General features: G+C 40.3%; 1 pseudogene; it reads right to left on the bottom strand.

Annotated features, from left to right (window-relative positions):
- Window positions 1-18,861, bottom strand: LOC132114784 (adhesion G-protein coupled receptor D2-like; annotated as a pseudogene).
- Between the last annotated feature and the right edge of the window lie 940 nt (window positions 18,862-19,801).

Raw genomic sequence — 19,801 nt, 5'->3', positions numbered from 1 at the left:
GTGTGCTCCTCCACAGAATGAGCTACGTCCTCGTCCCAGGATAAGCCACGGGTCCATGCAGAATTGTAGAGTAGTTTTCCCCTCAACAGGCTGTGGTGAAGCAAAAAAAGAGAGAAAGAAATAGCAGTACTTATATTATGACGGCATTATTTAAACATATCAAAGCTTTAGTCCGTCATGCTATTTTAACAATTTTTAAGCTCAGTTCTCAATGTGTTCAAACTGTTCTGCCATCAGCATTAGCATTAGATTTAATTGTAGTCTATTCTGATATTAATGTATTTTTATTTATCACGTATTTGTTGAGAAGCACATCAGTTCTATTCTAGTGAAGAACTAGTGCGCCTCCTAGAGCTTCGGTGTGGACACACCTCATCTTGCAGGAAGTTCATGTGAAACAGTTCTTTACCTGAGGGCTTAAAGGCTGTCAGCTGAATCACCTGAAACGAATCAGAATGCTGAAATATCAAGTCAAGTCAATTCGATTTGAATAGCACATTTCACAATACACACTGTTTCAAAGCAGTTAACATTTTGCAACTATATGAGCAAGTACCATATTTTTCGGACTATAAGTCGCACATGAGTATAAGTCGCATCAGTCCAAAATTACGTCATGATGAGGAAAAAAACATATATAAGTCGCACTGGACTATAAGTCACATTTATTTAGAACCAAGAACCAAGAGAAGACATTACCGTCTCCAGCCGCGAGAGGGCACTCTGTTTACAGTGAGAGGCTACAGGAGCACTGAGCAGCATAGAGCGCCCTCTCGCGGCTGTAGACGGTAATGTTTTCTCTTGGTTCATTTCTCTCGGTTCATGTCAAATTAATTTTGAAAAGTCGCACCTGACTATAAGTTGCAGCACCAGCCAAACTATGAAAAAAAGTGTGACGTATAGTCCGGAAAATACGGTAAGCAACTGAGATTATCTGTTTAGTGAATATCAGCCTACTGCAGATAAAGTTGCATATAGTTATATATGCAATAGTGTAACATTATAAAAAGAGCTGCATGATAATACAGTTACATTATTGGACGAAAATTAAGATTATTAAAATATTTTTATTTGAGTATACAATATGTAGAATGTACTATATATATGCTAATTTAAATATATCACTGGACTATAATATAATTTACTTTAAAATAAAGCTTTTGAAATTTGCTATATAATACACTGCTTAAAGTGAGTGTTCTGTATGTGTCCAGGTAATGTTGGATATACTTAGTAGTAGTTGTATAATTCATTAATAATTTAGGGGAAGTCGTGGCCTAATGGTTAGAGAGTTGGACTCCCAATCAAAAGGTTGTGAGTTCGAGTCCCGGGCCGGCAGGAATTGTGGGTGGGGGGAGTGCATGTACAGTTCTCTCTCCACCTTCAATACCACGACTTAGGTGCCCTTGAGCAAGGCATCGAACCCCCAACTGCTCCCCGGGCGCCGCAGCATAAATGGCTGCCCACTGCTCCGGGTGTGTGCTCACAGTGTGTGTGTGTGTGTGTGTGTTCACTGCTCTGTGTGTGTGCATTTCGGATGGGTTAAATGCAGAGCACAAATTCTGAGTATGGGTCACCATACTTGGCTGAATGTCACTTCACTTTTCACTTTTTTAATTAGTAATTTGTCAATTTATTTAAGTTAATAATTTGTAATTTAAGGTGACCAGGAGGTGACATGTTCGGTTCACTTAGTTTTGTCATGGCACTACATAAAAACTCTTGGCAAACTGATAATACTGCATGTCTTGGCCACGAGATATTAATTTGTGGGAATGTCATATTAACTCGTGGGAACGTGATATTATTTCATGGCCACGAGATGCTCTTTTGGGGGAACGACATATTTTCACGCAGGTTTGTTTATGTATTAAACTCATGGCCATGAGAAATAGATGTCGTTCCCTCAATAAAATGATCTCGTAATAATATCACGGGTTAATATGACGTTCCCACAAATTAATATCTTATGGTCGCAACATATTATCACGTTCCCACGAGTTATTATGACGTGCCCAAGACAAAACTTAGTGAAACGAACATGTCACCTTCTGGCCACCATAGTAATTTGGTTGTATTGAGAATTATGAAATATAAGTAAACAGGTTTTGTTCAAATTATAACAGCTGGTTGAAGCCTAATTACTATTTCATGATGTGTATAATATCAATGTGGGTGGTTTGCAGCTTACCTGACTTCTGTTGGCTGGTTTTAATGGGAAACTCAATGTGGTCATCTTTAAACCGTTCTAACATATAAAGAGGAAAGGACAGAGATGTTACATTTTTTAAGTTTCATGTTGACTAAAAGTAAGAGGAATTAAGCTGCAGATGGTGGATACGGATGAGTTTGACTCACTGTTCATAAAGACGAGTGAGATGGCTGTGGAAGTGGGGGAGTCGAGCTCTCGCTGCTCTCCGGGCTGGAACGAGTCGGCAGGCTGTTTACCCATGAAGCACTGGGAGACTTCAGGGAGGACAAGAAGCTGACAGGCTGTGAGCAGTTCTGCAAGAGGAAATGACATCAAAAGTGAGTACAGTAACAGAGAAACAGATTTAAACTGTTAAACTATTTAAATGAACATAAATATGGTCTTACTGTAAATGACAAAGCTTTTCGCTTGTCCTGGATTCTTCTTATAGCGTTTCGCACCTACATTATAAGTGTAAAACATTTAAAAACAGTATTATGTTGCAATTTAGAAAGGAAATCACACTATGGAAATATAAGAAAAATATAAACTGATAGCTGAGGTTATTGTAGAAGTCATACCTCACTGTTGTAAACCGCATACACCAGAAAAATATACAGGCCCTAGAATGAGAGACGTTTAACAAAAGTTGTGACATTTGCCAAGTATGTTAACCCATACGCAGAACTGGTGCTTTGCATTTAACCCATCCAAGTACACACACACAGCAGTGAGAAGCAACTGGGGGTTCAGTGGCTTGCTCAAGGGCACTTCAGCTGTGGGTATTAAGGGTGGAAGAGAGCGCTGTTCATTCACTCCCTCCCACCTACAACTCCTGCCAGCACCAAGACTCGAACCTGCGACCTTCAGGTTACAAGTCCAACTCTCTAACCATTAGGCCACAGCTGCTAATGAAGCAGCTAGTGATTATAATGTTAACCACACTGAGCAAAGTTTAAACTTTATAGTCACTAAAAGATGTTTATATGTACAGTTCATTTATAATGGTGTATATGGGTCATTCTACTGTATGTTTTGCAAACATGTCAAAGCAATTATATACAAATAAAAATGATCTCAGACATTTCTGAGTCATATTTCATCTCCAAATCATTTTTTTTTTCAAATAAAAATTATTTTCTTTATAAAGAAAATTAAGCCTATTATTATTATTATTTATTTATTTATTGCATTACAGTAACAATAATTTGGGGAAGTGGAAATATGTTGCATTTTAATGAAAATAATGTCACTGCAATTTTTATGCTAAATATCATGAAACTTCATAGTGCTATAAGCTAAATAATTTATAATATTTCTTCTCAATTTTGTTTTATAATATATAAAATATGGGTTTGTCACAATCAATTATTGTGTTTAAAGATTAAACAACAGAAAAGAAACAATTTGAAATAAAAATCATAATATAATAAACATTAAATTACTTTGTTTTCTGAGTCAAAACATAAAAAATGCTATCCATTCATAAATATATATATATAAATATATATATATATATATATATATATATATATATATATATATATATATATATATATATATATATATATATATATATATATATATTTATATATAATTATTATTAATTTACTTTTTATTTTTACTGTCTGAAGATTCAGTGTCTGGGGTGTAATAAACAGTTTAAAAATAACAAATCCTTCAAAAATAACCAGGAGAAGCCTTATTGTTTTTGGAGGTTTTGCTCAAATCATAAAAGTTTTATTCTTAGATCTTTATAGCACAGAATCAGCCATATATTACAGCTAACAGGAATGTTTCATATACTTCCTGTATCTTTATGCTTGCTGCTCTCCCAGACCTCTGCTACATAAAACATTCAAGACAGATCTGCACTGGCTAATTATATCAGAAGAGTTTCTTTGCAGTGATGGACTCGGCTCATATGTCTCCTCCTCTCTGTGTGCCTCCCCCATCTGTCTTTTGCTTCTTTTATCTTTTTCCCAGACGCACACAGTAAATCTACATTAACAAGCTCTGGGGGGGAATTCAGTTCTCATTCATTAAAGACATGGGAGGAAGAAAGATACAGTAAAAGAGAGCTAAGTGAAGCTGAAAACCGAGAGCGGAAGTTCATTTCAACATGTGTTGACAGACTGGAGAGTTTGCAATGCAAGACAAAACAGCATTGAGAAATTGAGTTCATTTTGTTTTCATAATCACTGTAATTGAAAATAAAATGTGAATAATCGCCTAGCCAGAGTATAAATCTTGTGTGTCACCTGAAAAGCATTGAGTGCGATGAATAGATAGGCCACGCCGACAGACAAGTGTACTAGCACTCCACACAGCCAGGTCAGACCTAACACTGGTAACAAGATCAACACTGGCCTCGTCGCTGCCCTGCGTGTGCACACAAACACAGTATTAAACCTTCATAATACTGGCAGCCAGTAAAGCTGAATGCACTGGCCAGGCTGCTCAGTTTTACATCAGTATGACTGAAAATCTACTTCAAGGACACTCCAGTTCTCTGCTTAACTAACTAATTTTACAGACTCTTCGGATTGATTTCTGCTCTTTCTTTATATGAATATACATATTACAGGACAAACAAGTTTCTGTGGCTATTTGTATCATATCTTCTCAAGTCCAGGTGGCTGATAGGAATAAATGAGTTACTGGTGGACCAGGGCTTTCTCGCTGCTTCCACTGTTCAACAAGATGAGACAAAAACTAGAAATGTCTACAATAGCGAGTAATGACTGGCTGATACTGCTTTCGATCTCTTAACTCTGGCCTGTTTTTATTTCAAAGGAAGTTGAAAGGTGAAAAAAAACTCACCAGGTAAGATCCAGCATGTGAAGTTTCGAATCAGAACTGGGTGTCAGCATTTTGGCTCTGCGACGTGCACTGGCCAGTGGCCACTGTGACCATAAGAACCCGAAAAAGCACCAAAGCGTTGACCTAAGAACAGAGACCATATCTCCCATCAAGGAAGACCATATTTCAACTTTTAAAGGGTCTCATAATACATTTTCAATATTTTTTAGTAGATAAACGTGCCTTTGAGAAACACCCTTCTTCATCTACATCAGTTTTTACCTATCATGTGTTCCCAGGGAATCAAACCCACAACCTTGCGCTTGATAACGCAATGCTCTACCAATTGAGCTACAGGAACACTATTTATAGCATATGTTTAGCATTTACTCCTGCTATTTGTATTTAAGCTTCATAATTCATTAATGTTGTGTTCATTTATTAAGATTAACATGATGTACAAAACCCAGGTTATTTTTTGCAACAGTCCAAAAGCCAATGGAAAAATCCTACTGGGCTTTTGTCAGGGAGGCATTGTGATGCAAACTCCAGAGTTTGGCCTACAAAAATACATGTATTACAACACTATATTGCATGGGACAGTGTCACAAATCACTATAAGATCACTTAAATGTTCAGAATGAGATGTTATTGCAACAAAGTTTCAATAAATCATCTTTTGTGGCTCAAGAAAATCTCTCATTCATGTTGTGCAATATGTTTCAAAGTAAAAAGATCAAGTTCAAGAAATAGAATGTTTGATGTGCAAACAACCTTTAATTTGAATTCAAATCAAATTTTAAAAAATGAGATATTTGGCATTGAATGTACACATTGCATTCATACATTATGCATTTAGCTGACATTTTTACACAAAGTGTCCTCTGCAGTCCAGACTGATTTAAAGTCACAGGTTTAAATGAACTAAATGATTGGAGAAGTCCAGCATGTCACCAGAGAAAGATATGACAATTTAAATAAACATTACAAGGTTAAAACTATTTTTGTGCATGTGCACAGATGAATTGTTTACAAAAAGATCTATAAAATGCCATGCTGACTTTAAAACCATCAGAACTTTACTGCATACACACTCAAAAGCAAATAAGAGCTCCATTGGGATAATTATTCTGACAAGGTTACTACGACTATAACAACCGGCAGCCCTAAGAAAATAAAGCAAACACAGACACAATGCATGAGAGGAAGGTTAATCAAACAGAACATGAATCATAATGATTTACACACACAGACAGTTCTCACCCCAGCCCAGAGCACATAGTACAGCTTCATTCTCCTCTCCTCGCTGATGTTCACAGAGACCACTTTACTCCAGAGCAGCAAGCCCTCCACCAGTATCCAGCAGAAAGACGACAGGAAAAACAGATGCAGCAGCACAGTTACCAGCCAGCAGGCTTCCTGCTCCACGTCAACATACAGAACATATGCTTTATTCAGATTCTGACAAAAAACATGCCCATACCTGCTATCAGTATATATATATATATATATATATATATATATATATATATATATATATATATATATCAACATTTTTTACTTGAATGCAAAAACAATTTTATTAATCAAAATATATTATTAGACTGTTACATATAAATATAATAGGAACAAGTTTGGGGTCTGGTAGGATTATTTTTATTTATTTATTTTTTTTACAAAAAATTTTTTTATGCCCACCAAGGCTGCATTTATTTGATCAAAAACACAGTAATAATGTGAAATATTATTATTTTACTATTTAAAATGTCAGTTTTTTGTTTTAATATATTTTCAAATGTAATTTATTCCTGTGATCAAATCTGAAATTTCAGCATCATTACTCCAGTCTTCAGTGTCACATGATCCTTCAGAAAATCACGATAATATGCTGCTCAAGAAACATTTATCAATGTTGAGGACAGCTGTGCTGCTTAATATATATATATATATAGTGTAAAACATGAAACAAATTTTTTCGACACTTTTTATACAGTCACTTTTGAATGGTAGTGTATAATTTACCTCTGAAGAAATCACCACTATATGGTAATTTCTTATAAAATAACACCATCTGATATTTATCAAAGCATTAATAAAAAACCCTTTAATGTTCTCATTTCATATTTCACTAAGCTAGTTCATCATGGTTTTTGTAGGTCATAATTAAAAAAAAAAGTAAAAACATGAAAATATTTAAATAAATAAAATAAAAAAGTCTGGGATTGTATTTTCAGAACATTTTCCTTGATTTAATCAAGTAATTTTAGTATTAAGCAGCATTAACAACAACAAAAAAGATGGTGCATTTAATATTTGTGATGTGCAAAATAGGACTAATTTGGCAACAAATTAATCAGATGTAGCTGAAAATAATATATATATATATATATTTATATATGTCCCACCTGGTTGCCCTCAGCCCAGTAGCTGAAAATAAGCAGGAGCTGAGCTACAGCGAGCGCCACCACCAGGTTTTTGTGAACTGTAGTCCGGTCTGACTTGGGAACGCTGGAGGGAGACAGAGAGCAACACATAATGCAAAGCTGCACTATACAGTTTATTTATCATTATTATTATTTTGTATAATCACACATGTAAACACAGAGACACTCACCCAACAGCCACAAAGAGAATTAATGTGAAGACAAGACCACACAGAGACACAAAAGAGCCAATCAAACTGAAGATCTGCAGCCCTGTCTCCTGTTCATAGCTCTAAAACACACACAAAGAATTTAAGAAGCAAACCAGACTTGAATTTTGATGTCCTAATAATTTTTTAAAAAGTATAATGCTGTAGTTTGTATATATATATATATATATACACATATATGAATTACCCACAAAATATTACACACTCATTAAATGTGATATAAATATGCCTTATGTAGAATTTTTTTATGAGGCCTAAATCTATATTGGTTCAGTTGTATTTAACTATATATTCAAAATATATACACAATTTTCTGGCTCTTTTAATTGAACTCTTTCTTTTCTGTAGTGGACAGATGTTTATCTGCAACCAGGGTCGCTATTTTAACTGAAAATCATTTTCAGGCAATTGAAATACATGTGAAATAAAAACTCATAAGCTAATCCAAAACAATAAAAAATGAAATGGAATCCAAAATATTAACAAATACTATATTACTAAATAGAGGTAATATTAAAATAATATTCATTAGAATTATTGGTCAAATTCATATAGAGTATAAAGTCTTTATAGCATGATTCTTTCATTTATTACAGGTACTGCTTAATACTTTACCTGAACATCAGAGATCTGTAACAGCAAGGCAAAGTTGGTAGTGTGGTTACAGAAACAGGAAGTTGAGTTAATTCGAGAGGAAATAAAGGTGCAACCCTTTGTTGACCACCCTCCCCCATCTGGCCTGAGGTGTCAAGACAAAAGAACAAGATTTCATCACTTATACAAAACATACATGAGAACATTTGAGATTTTACAAGTACAATAAATGTAAGTACATGAAAATTGCTCACATCAGGTCAAAATCCCAAAAAGAACAGACAGGTGTCAAATTCTGTGAACTGTTCTAAACAAGAGTGAAAAAAGAAGCATTGTAGCTGAAGTCAGGCATGACTGTCCAACAACACACGATCAATCCTCATTTTAAACAGTTCTCCTAAAACATTTATGATATTACAAAAGATTAATAAAGATTAAAAAAAAGAAAGAAATTAAGCCGCAAAAACATTTTTTAAATTTAAAATAAAAAAGTTATTGAGCAGCAAATCAGCATTAGAATGATTTCTGGAGGATCATGTGACTCTGAAGACTGGCGTAAAAATGCTGAAGCTTTGATCACAGGAATAAATTAGATTTTATAATATATATGTTTAAAAAATGGTATTTTAAATTTTAATATTTCGCATAATTTCTGTTTTATCGTATTTTTGATATAAATAAATGCAGCCTTGGTGATCAGAGGAACAAGTCTATCTACATCTTCAGAAGACTTGGAATATAATATGCATGTATTATTGACTGCTATTAAAGTAATTTTAAATGCTTTTGGAGCTTGGATGCCTCTTGTGACTAAACTATATGCAAAAGAGCAGCGTTGACATTTAGTAAAATCACCTGTTCCATGGAAAAAGGGAAGTCATATAGGTACGTAATGAAACTTACATGTGGTTAAATGATTCCTACTGATTCCTTGATCACAATAAAAATGCTACTTGTTATTTCTTGTACCTGAATCCTGTGCTGGAGTGTGAAGTTTACGGCCATGTTGATCGGCTGTCCATCTGCCAGCACTGTACTGGAGATGACCGATGAGACCAAGACTGTTCGCAAACGACTGATTTACACAAACACACACTCCCATTAGCAATATGATAACACATTCATGTTGCAATTATATATAAAATGACAAGCAAATCTCTGTGTAAGTACCACACACTCTTATAAATAGAGTTCGTTATTGGCATCTATGTTTCCATGAAGAACCTTTAACATCAATTGAATCTATCCATTCTGCAAAAGGTTCTTTATCGTGGAAAAGCTTCTTTAGATTTTTAAAATGTTTCTCTCACTAAAACAACTGTCCTCTGAATGTTCGTTTGGGAAAACAAAATATGGTTGCTCTTTTGGATGGCAGTGAAACCCACTATGGAACCTTTATTTTTAAGACTGTGTTCATGTAACGCAGACAAAGCTGATCTGATGAATGAATTCAGTGAATCTGCATACTGTGTATCATGACTTACCTATGAGATCCATCACTGACTATAGGAGAAAGGCTAAAGTTTTCCTCTATCTCTGAGACACAATTCACAGAGCTGTACCATGTATTCAGTAGGAAAGTCACATTTTTGAAGCAAAATAAAGAAAATAAAAATAAAAAACAGGTTTCACATTGACAATTGAAAAATTAAACACTGTGAAAAACCTCCTGGTCCCTACCGCTGTTTTGAAGTTCCTTCATGTTTTCTGCTGGGACAGAGATGCAGTCATGATTTCCTGCATCCGGTCCACAAAACACAGAAACGTGAGAACCTTCAGAAAGCAGCTTCTGTTGGACTTGCAGCTCTGCAACACAGAACCACAGTTTTCTGACTTTGATTTAAATTTCAGTGCATGTCTGTCTGTCTGGTTCCTCTGTATGTCTGTGTAACTTACTGATTTTGTCGCTGCGTATCTGCACACTGTCTTTGTCGCCCTTAACTACCTACAAAACAGAGATTTGTAAAGAAATGAATGCTTTCTTTAAAATTTTAATAATACAAAATGATTAATTATTTAAAAATAAATTATTTACATACATTAAATAAATTAAATTAAATACTTAATTACTAAACTTATTCAGCGGTTGTATAATAACAATATCACACACCAATTATGCTGTAGTGATGATATTCAGTGGAACTGCTCATGTGATATTGCTTATTTATAAAATGAATCTTTTGAATGTGCATTCATTACTGAATTATCACGTATCATTTAATTACTTACACTACCATTTAGAATTGTTTTTATTTTTTAAGAAGTATCTTAAGGTCACCAAAGGTTGCTTTTATTTGACCATACAGTAAGAACAGTAAAACTATGAAATATTACTTTAATTTAAAATAATTGTTTAACATTTTAAAATGTATTTTATTCCTGTTAGCAGAGCTGTATATTCAGCATCATTACTCCAGTCTTCAGTGTCACATGATCATTCTCATATGCTGATTTGCTGCTCAAGAAACACTTCTTCTTATTATTTTCAATATTGAAAACAGTTGTGCTGCTTATTATTTTTTGTGGAAACCATGATAGTTTTTTTTTCAGGATTCATTGATGAATAGGAAACTTATTTGAAATATAAATCTTTCGTGACATTATAAATGTCTTTATCGTCACTACTTTAAAGTGACTTGAATGTCAATTTAATGTATCCTTTCTGAGTAAAAGTAAAATATATATATCTTACTGATCCAAAATTGTAGGCAGTATTATGTTTATTAAAGTTATTACAGAGTTATAAAACTACCAAGTAATTTAAGTTCAATGTTTAGAACTCTTGATAGCATATTAGAATTGACATTAGAAGTAATATTAGAAAATTGCTGCACTTAAATAAGTGTGCCTTTCCATGAGATCATCAAAAATCACTTTCAATAATTTGTAATTATTCTAATTATTACAAAACCACAGTCACCTCTTTGATGCTGTTCCATTTACTGACATTGTCTTGGCTGATGAGTGAATCTGCAATGGTGATGAAGCTCTTGCCGAGGCTCTCCACTTCACGCTGACTATGGTTGGTGGTGCTGGGCAGGTCAGCGGCCCGAGAGAGAACATGCATGAGAAAGAACATGTCCCTGTCCTCCAGCTGCTCCTGCTCCTTTAAAACAGCCTGCTCAGACACGTTCAACAGACGGGACACTGAGGCCCAACCCTGCCCATCTACAGTATCAGAGAGCACACTGTCTGCAGTCTGAGAGAAATGGGACAAATACATGTTAGAGGGTAAAAAAAAAATTATATTTTACTTTTATTGCTGGAGTTCTTTACAGTCACTGTTTTAGTTTATTTGTAGTCTGGTAATACTGTGTGCAAAATATTCATGCTAAGAAAGCACTTGTTAGAAAACGTCTGTACCACGCCATACTGCATGACGCTTTGCATGAAGGGGCTTGGGTTGAGCATTAGAGATTCTCTCAGGTCCTTCTTCTTCAGATAATAGTCTGTGGATCAGAGAGCTGCACTGTCACTCTGTACACACTCACAACTCACATTCTTCAATACATTCACACTTTACTAATAAAGTGTCTACATATCTCTTTATTACCTTTGCTCATTCTGCAGATGAAGGGGAGTGTGTGTGTGCAGGGAGCAGTGCTGTACTGAGGCTGACCATGAGACCAGCCATTAAAAACCCCACATTCCTTTTCTTGTGGCTTTTCTGTCTTCAGGGACCCTGCAAAAACAGGCATTTTCACCAGAAGTTAACAGAAATATATATATACAATTATTATATTATTATTATTATTAACTACTTAAAAAAATATTACAAATATAATGAAAACAGTAAATATTGAAAATGTTATAATCATAATAGTAATACAATTATTATTATTATTATTAATAATATTATTATTATTAATAATATTATTATTATTAGCTTACAAATCGGATCTACTCTCCCCTATGCAATTATAACTCATTTGAATCTCATGTCATCACTGTAACAGCTCCTATATAACTCCAGGTTGTGGTAATTCGCTGCCCTCTTGGGCAAATTCAAAGCGCCTCTCAGAGGAGCTGGATGGCCTGCTCTCCTCATTCCCGGAGGATGGCAGTCCACTTTTAGTCTTTGGCGATTTCAAGATTCACCTGAACAAGCCTTATGCTACAGACTTCCATTCATTCCTTGCTTCATTTGATCTCAAGCGACTTGCCACTTCAAGCATGCACAAATCAGTCAACCAACCTGACTTCATTTACACACGCAATTGTATTGCAGACAACATTCTGGTAAAACCCCTACATATCTCATTACATTTCTTCATTACATTGAAACTACATTTTGCTAACTGTGTGCCCCCACTCCCCATACCGTTTACTTTTAGATTAAACCTTTGCTCTCTTTCCCCCTCCCATCTTTCTTCCGTAGTATCCTCCTATCTTCCATCACCTACAGTACCCATTTCTCATCTCTGGGTGTAAGTGCAGCAACTGACACTTTGTGTTCTACTTCAACCTCTTAGACAATATTTGTCCTCTCTCCTCTAGGCCAGCATGGGCTGGCACTTCCAACGCAAACCCCTCTTCTGCAAACGCACACCGCGGAAAGTGGCGGGAAAGACGAGTTCACACAGGCATAGCCGTCCTTAGACGTGAAAGACAATACTTTGAGTGTCATTTCTGGGAAGTTACAGAGATATTGACTTAATATCTTGAGATACTTATATACAACATCATACCAGAACTATAACTATAACTTACTTTGCTCGCAGTACAGATGAGGTGTCGGGCTCTGCTCTTTGTTGGTTTTAAACCAAACTGGGTCCTTCAGGTTGGATTTAGAGAGTAACTGTCGGGCTCCCTCCTCTTCCTCTTTGACCCCTGAGGTCGTGAGGGCGCTGGACTGATCACAACAGTGATGTTGAGCATGTTCAAAGCTCAACGATGTGTTCACAAGATGATACACTACATTGTTGTAGATCAGAAGGTTTGAGTCTGGCACATCTGCAACAGGTTGAGATAGTGTGAACGGTACGCTTTAAGACACCTCGCTTAGTCTTATGATCAAAGTTTTAATTTTGGGGGCAAAACATATAATGCAATGCAATACAATGATGTTTGTGAGACGAACTAACGTTCCTCTAAAGCCTGCATGACATATAAAAAATGATGTATCAATAATCAAGTAAACCTAAGTTGCTTTAGTCCAGAAAATGTTCATCTTGAACAATATAAAAGTCATTGCACGTAGCTTACATTATAAAAATCAGTAAAGATTTCACAGCAAAAGACATATGAACCACAAGTAAATGGAGGTTGTTTTTACAAAAAGGATAAAACAGTATAACAGGTACAGCAGGTTCCTCTTCAGGAACTCGAGCTGCGTCGAAGCGCTTTGGGGAACGCGTTCAGCGTACGCGACTCTGAATATCGTGTGTAATCAGTCCAATGGAAGGGCGTGACGTCACCGACGAGGTGACGTAAGCGACCAGGAAGCTATAAAAGCACGTGCCACGCAGCTGGCGTCAGCTTCGCGTCTTTCAGCAAGCGCTCTGTGTGTGAATGTCATTTGTCCGTCTTGTGAGTCTTATTTACTGTTGTCTGTCCAGTTAAAAGAGCTCCTAGACATGCCAAAAAGCAAGGCGAAAGTTAAGCACTCGATGTGGAGGTCGATGTGGAGTCGCTCGATAGGGATTCGCCACCCCACTCGCTACAGTATGAGGAGCTCTTAGAGGTGGTTACTCGCGCGGTGGCCAAATTAAGTATCGATTGGCCCGCCGAAAAGTCTACCGAACCGCAGAGAAGCAAGCTGGATGAACGCTTCCTGCGCGCGAGTCAGCCACCTCCCAGCCGGGGCCTTCCATTCTTTCCCGACCTGCATGATGAGATCGCCAGGTCGTGGAAACGTCCATTCTCGGCCCGCCTCTACATCCCCTCGTCTGATTACTACGGAAATGTAGTGGGGATGGGAGAGCACGGTTATAGAGCGATGCCCCGGGTGGAACAGACGCTTGCGAGCTATCTGTCCCCTGGCGCGGCATCGTCTCTGAAGGCCCCGGCATTGCCCTCAAAGCCACTAAGAACAACTTCGGCTTTGGTGGGCAAAGGGTATGCGGCTGCAGGTCAGGCTGGTGCGTGTCTGCACACCATGGCTGTGTTACAGGCATACCAGGCCGACCTGCTTAAGGAGCTAGACGAGGGAGAGGAGATCAAGTCCCATGATATTTCTGAGTTAAGAAGGACCGCTGATCTCTCCCTCCGCGCCACCAAGGAGACCGCCCGAGCGTTTGGGCGGTCCATGGCAGCTATGGTGGCCGCAGAGAGGCATTATGGTTGACCCTGTCCGATATGAAAGAACGGGACAGGGTCTGCCTCATGGACGCCCCGATCCAGCCGACTGGCCTGTTCGGCGACGCAGTTAATTCTGTCGTCGACAGGTTCCAGGAGGCCCGCAAACAGGCGGCGGCGTTCCATAAGTTCCTCCCTCGTCGCTCCCTCTGGGCATCTGGGAAGACATGCCCCAGCCGCACCCTAGCTCCTCACACCGCGAGGCCCAGAAACAGAGCGTCGCCTCTCGTGCTCCTCCGCGTCGGGAACGAGAGTCTCAGCGACGCTCTAGGCCGAGGTCTTCTAAGCCCAAATTAGATTTAAGGGCGGTTATCGAAGCTAAGAAGTCCTTGGCCAAGAAACCCTGACGCCAATGGCCCGGGGTTTCAGAGGGCAGCCTCCGCTGGGGTAGAACGGTACACACCGCAGTCCACGGTGCCCGTCCCACCTCAGTGCCTTCTAGGGGTTGTTCTGCCAACCCTGCCAGTGCTCCAGGGCGCAGCGGCCCCGGGCGAGCATCGTTCTCAGTATCCTCCGCCCGTGCGCGTAGCGGGGCTGGGACGCTCGCCGCCCCTGCGGGGGTCTCTTACACCAGATTTCAGTCTCGAGAGACTGATTCCCTTAGTAGATTATTTAGCAGCGTGGAAACTACTGCCAAATGTATCTCGTTGGGTCCTGCATATAGTAGAAAAAGGCTACCGCATTCAGTTCGGCTCCGTGCCGCCTATATTCAACGGGGTCGTTCACACGATAGTGGGCCCCAGGCAGGGTCTGGTTATGGAACAGGAAGTGAAAACCCTATTAGAGAAGGGGGCCATCGAGGTGGTCCCTCCTCAGGACAGGGAGTCCGGATTTTACAGCCGGTATTTCATAGTTCCAAAGAAGAATGGGGGGCTGCGTCCGATTATAGAATTGAGGGTCTTAAATCGTTCAGTTATGAGACTGAAGTTCAGAATGCTCACAATCAAGCATGTTGTAGCTCAGATCAGGTCCAAGGACTGGTTTGTCACGATAGATCTCAAAGACGCATATTTTCATATCTCCATCCTTCCTCAACACAGGAAGTTTCTGAGGTTCGCTTTCGGGGGCGAAGCCTACCAATATCGAGTACTTCCCTTTGGCCTCGCACTCTCACCCCGCACGTTCACAAAGTGTGTAGATGCTGCTCTGGCCCCCCTGCGCATGCAGGGCATACGAATTCTCAATTATATCGACGATTGGTTGATTTTAGCTCAGTCAGAGCAGATTGCGGTTCGACATCGAGATGTCGTTCTCGCACATATGGGGGAGCTGGGTTTGAGACTGAACGCCAAGAAGAGTGTACTTTCTCCGGTTCAGAAAACCACCTATCTAGGTGTAGTATGGGATCCGACCGCGATGCAGGCACGATTGTCCCCTGCTCGTATCGAGTTGATCCTCATCTCAGTCAAGAGAGTCAGAGAAGTCCAGTCACTCACTGTCAAACAATTTCAGAGATTGTTGGGTCTGATGGCAGCTGCGTCCAACGTGATACCTCTTGGCCTGCTGTACATGAGACCCCTACAGTGGTGGCTCAAGACCAAGGGATTTTCCCCGAGGGGCAATCCACTTCGCACTATCAAGGTCACGCGGCGCTGCCTCCGTGCCTTAGACATGTGGAAGAAACCTTGGTTCTTGAATCATGGCCCGGTGCTGGGAACTCCTTGTCGCCGTGTGACACTAGCGACGGACGCGTCCCTCACCGGCTGGGGTGCGGTCATGAGTGGCCACCCTGCCCATGGTCTGTGGAGCGATCGCCATCTAACGTGGCATATCAATTGTCTAGAAATGCTAGCAGTTTATCGTGCACTGAAGCACTTCCTCCCAGACCTGAGAGGTCACCATGTGTTGGTGCGCACCGACAACACATCAGTGGTCTCTTACATCAAACCACCAGGGCGGTCTGCGTTCGCGCCCCTTGTACAAGCTGGCGCACCAGATCCTGGTGTGGTCCCAGAACAAACTCCTCTCATTAAGAGCAGTATATATTCCTGGGAAGTTAAATATGGGAGCAGACATGCTGTCGAGGCAGGGGCCGAGGCCCGGGGAATGGAGACTTCACCCACGGGTGGTAGATCAGATATGGAGAGTGTTTGGCAGGGCTCAAGTAGACCTTTTTGCGACTCAGGAGACGTCACAATGTCCCCTCTGGTTCTCTCTAGTTCATCCAGCTCCTCTGGGACTGGACGCTATGGTACAGACCTGGCCGAGGCTTCGTCTGTATGCTTTCCCCCCTATCGCTCTGCTTCCGGGAGTTCTGGCGAGAGTACGCCGGGGCGGGGTCCGTCTGTTATTAGTAGCCCCGTTCTGGCCGGGCCGAGTATGGTTCTCAGATCTAGTCTCGCTCCTCGACGGCTCTCCGTGGGAGATACCGATCAGGACAGACCTACTCTCACAGGCGCAGGGCACGATAATTTACCCTCGCCCGGAGTTGTGGAAGCTGTGGGTGTGGCCCCTGAGGGGGCACAACTGGTAGCAGCTGGTCTCTCAACTGAGGTTGTGGAGACCCTACTCCAATCCAGAGCTCCCTCTACGAGGAAACTGTACGCCCTGAAGTGGAAGCTTTTCACTTCATGGTGCAGAGACCGCCAGCTAGACCCAGCAAACTGCCCAGTTGGTACAGTTCTGGAGTTTCTACAGGCTAGGCTCTCTGCAGGGTTGACCCACTCTACTCTGAAGGTCTACGTGGCGGCCATTGCGGCCTACTACACCCTTCTCGACGGTCAGTCTCTGGGAAGACACCCCCTAGTTACACGTTTCCTCCGCGGTGCACTGAGGCTGAGACCTCCAGTACGGTCCCGTATTCCCCCGTGGGACTTGGTTGTGGTGTTAGAGGCTATGTGCAAACCCCCCTTTGAACCTATTCAAGATATCTCAGACAGACATCTCACACTTAAAACCTCTTTTCTGTTGGCTATTACCTCTCTGCGGAGAGTAGGAGATCTTCAGGCCCTCTCGGTGGCCCCTTCTTATCTTGAGTTTGCACCAGGCATGACTAAAGCGTTCATATACCCTCGAGCGGGATATGTTCCCAAGGTTCCCTCTGTTACACCACGACCTGTAGTGCTGCAGGCCTTCTGTCCTCCTCCCTTTCGGGAGCCCGACCAGGCGAAGCTAAACTGTATGTGTCCGGTTCGAGCACTGGACGCATACGTCCACAGAGCTGCCCTGTGGAGAAAAACTGACCAATTGCTTGTATGCTACGGTCCCCCCAAGAGGGGTTCTCCTGCTTCTAAGCAGACTATTAGTCGTTGGATAGTCGAGGCTATCAACGTCACCTATGAGTCATCTGGTCGTCCCCCGCTGTCGGGAGCCAAGGCTCGCTCTACTCGGGGTATGGCGGCCTCTAAGGCCTTCTTAGCAGGTGTATCCATGCTGGACATCTGCAACGCTGCGGGGTGGTCCACGCCCTCTACATTTGTTAGGTTCTATGGCCTAGATATGCCAGTCACTCCAGGCGCTTCTGTCCTCCTGTCCTGAGCTGTGCTCTTCGGATACACACCAGGCAGGGGTTTGGTAGTCTGGCGGCGTTAGGACTCGTTCCCCAAAGCGCTTCGATGCAGCTCGAGTTCCTGAAGAGGAACGTCTCTAGGTTACGTATGTAACCCTAGTTCCTCGAGGGAACGAGACGCTGCGTCTCGGAGCCATACCCCCGGCACCCCTGCCGGCGCTTGCTGGTACTCGAAGCTGACGCCAGCTGCGTGGCACGTGCTTTTATAGCTTCCTGGTCGCTTACGTCACCACGTCGGTGACGTCACGCCCTTCCATTGGACTGATTACACACGATATTCAGAGTCGCGTACGCTGAACGCGTTCCCCAAAGCGCTTCGACGCAGCGTCTCGTTCCCTCGAGGAACTAGTGTTACATACGTAACCTAGAGACGTTTTTCAGCAACATTTTGATTGTTGATCATTTAGAGGATTTAGAAATTAATACAGTAGTCCCATATGGTTCATTATTGTCTGAGAGGTGTATACTGAACATTTAACTCACCTAAAAGTCCTCTTTCTGCCCGGTCCGACCATGACTGAGTTGGTTGACACATACCCTTAATCTTTATTGTTAAACACATAAAGAAGAAAGGTACCAAAATATGATCATACTTCGAAAATGTAAAACTGAGATATAGAGTAATACATTTGATTTCAACATTACCATTGCATTAGCCAAAATCATGGCAAAGAGCACTGGAGACATCTTCTCATCTAGACAAATAAATAAATAAACAAACAAATAAATAAATGCTTTAAATAATAACACAAATAATGCAAACCAAAGGAGGATGAGTCTCTTCAGTAAAACAGCCGTCTACTAAGTCACGCTCATTTCTGTTCCTCAAATCGAAGTTCCTTATTATTTTGTACATATACATAATTGTCAAAGCCTGAAAAAACAGTATTATGAAACACAAAACCAGATATAACTGAAGTACAATAGGGTCCAAAAGTATGAGACCACAATCAAATGATGGATAGAAAAAAAATTCACTTCATATTAAAATTACTGCACAAATGGCACTACAATGACTTGTTCCTTGTTTATTGGTTACTATATGCAGTGAAATGTAGTTAAATGAACAGTTTTTGGAAGTGAATTGCCTGTGCGATGCTTAACATTTAATAGTTTAATTGTGGTTTTTAATAGTGTCATTTTCAGTAATGCATCTTAAGGTTTTATGTTTAATCTTATGTTTAGAGATTTGACTTACAGGTGTTTTCGTAGTGCTGCCTTCTGCTGCTTGCAATGTGATGATCTTCAACAGTATGAGTCCTAGATTTCATACATCTTTTAGGACTGTGCTGTGAAATTGCATGTATTTCATATCATCTACATGCATTTACACCATCTTCATCCTTCAGCTTGCAAGTGTAACATCCATACCAATACCCATTTCACCCAGACCGTCCTCTTCCTTGATCCCAGTGTGTGTGTGTCTCTGGCTCTGGGAAGGAGGTGAGCGCAGACCCCCTCGCAGATGTCCAGCCCACCAGCTCAGCCTTCATTTTAGCACTGCGCTTTGTAATGGTAATGGATGTCATTTATTAAAGCAGACTTCTTGCGCAAGCACTGTGAAAGTTGGCACACAGAGTTCATCAATAGCTGTGGGACGCCTACCAGTGCAGAATGCCATTTATTTATGTCCATTATGGGCAAACTTCAGATACAGTAAAGTATTACAACACTTATGCAAACAGTGAAAGGATCACACATTCTAAGCTCACTATAAACAAAATTTGCAACATGATGTTTGTTCAACCTTTTTTTT

Source organism: Carassius carassius, chromosome 34 (assembly GCF_963082965.1).
Source record: "Carassius carassius chromosome 34, fCarCar2.1, whole genome shotgun sequence".
Lineage (NCBI taxonomy): Eukaryota > Metazoa > Chordata > Actinopteri > Cypriniformes > Cyprinidae > Carassius > Carassius carassius.
The sequence above is the reverse complement of the archived record's forward strand: the minus strand, read 5'-3'. Positions and strand labels throughout refer to the sequence as shown.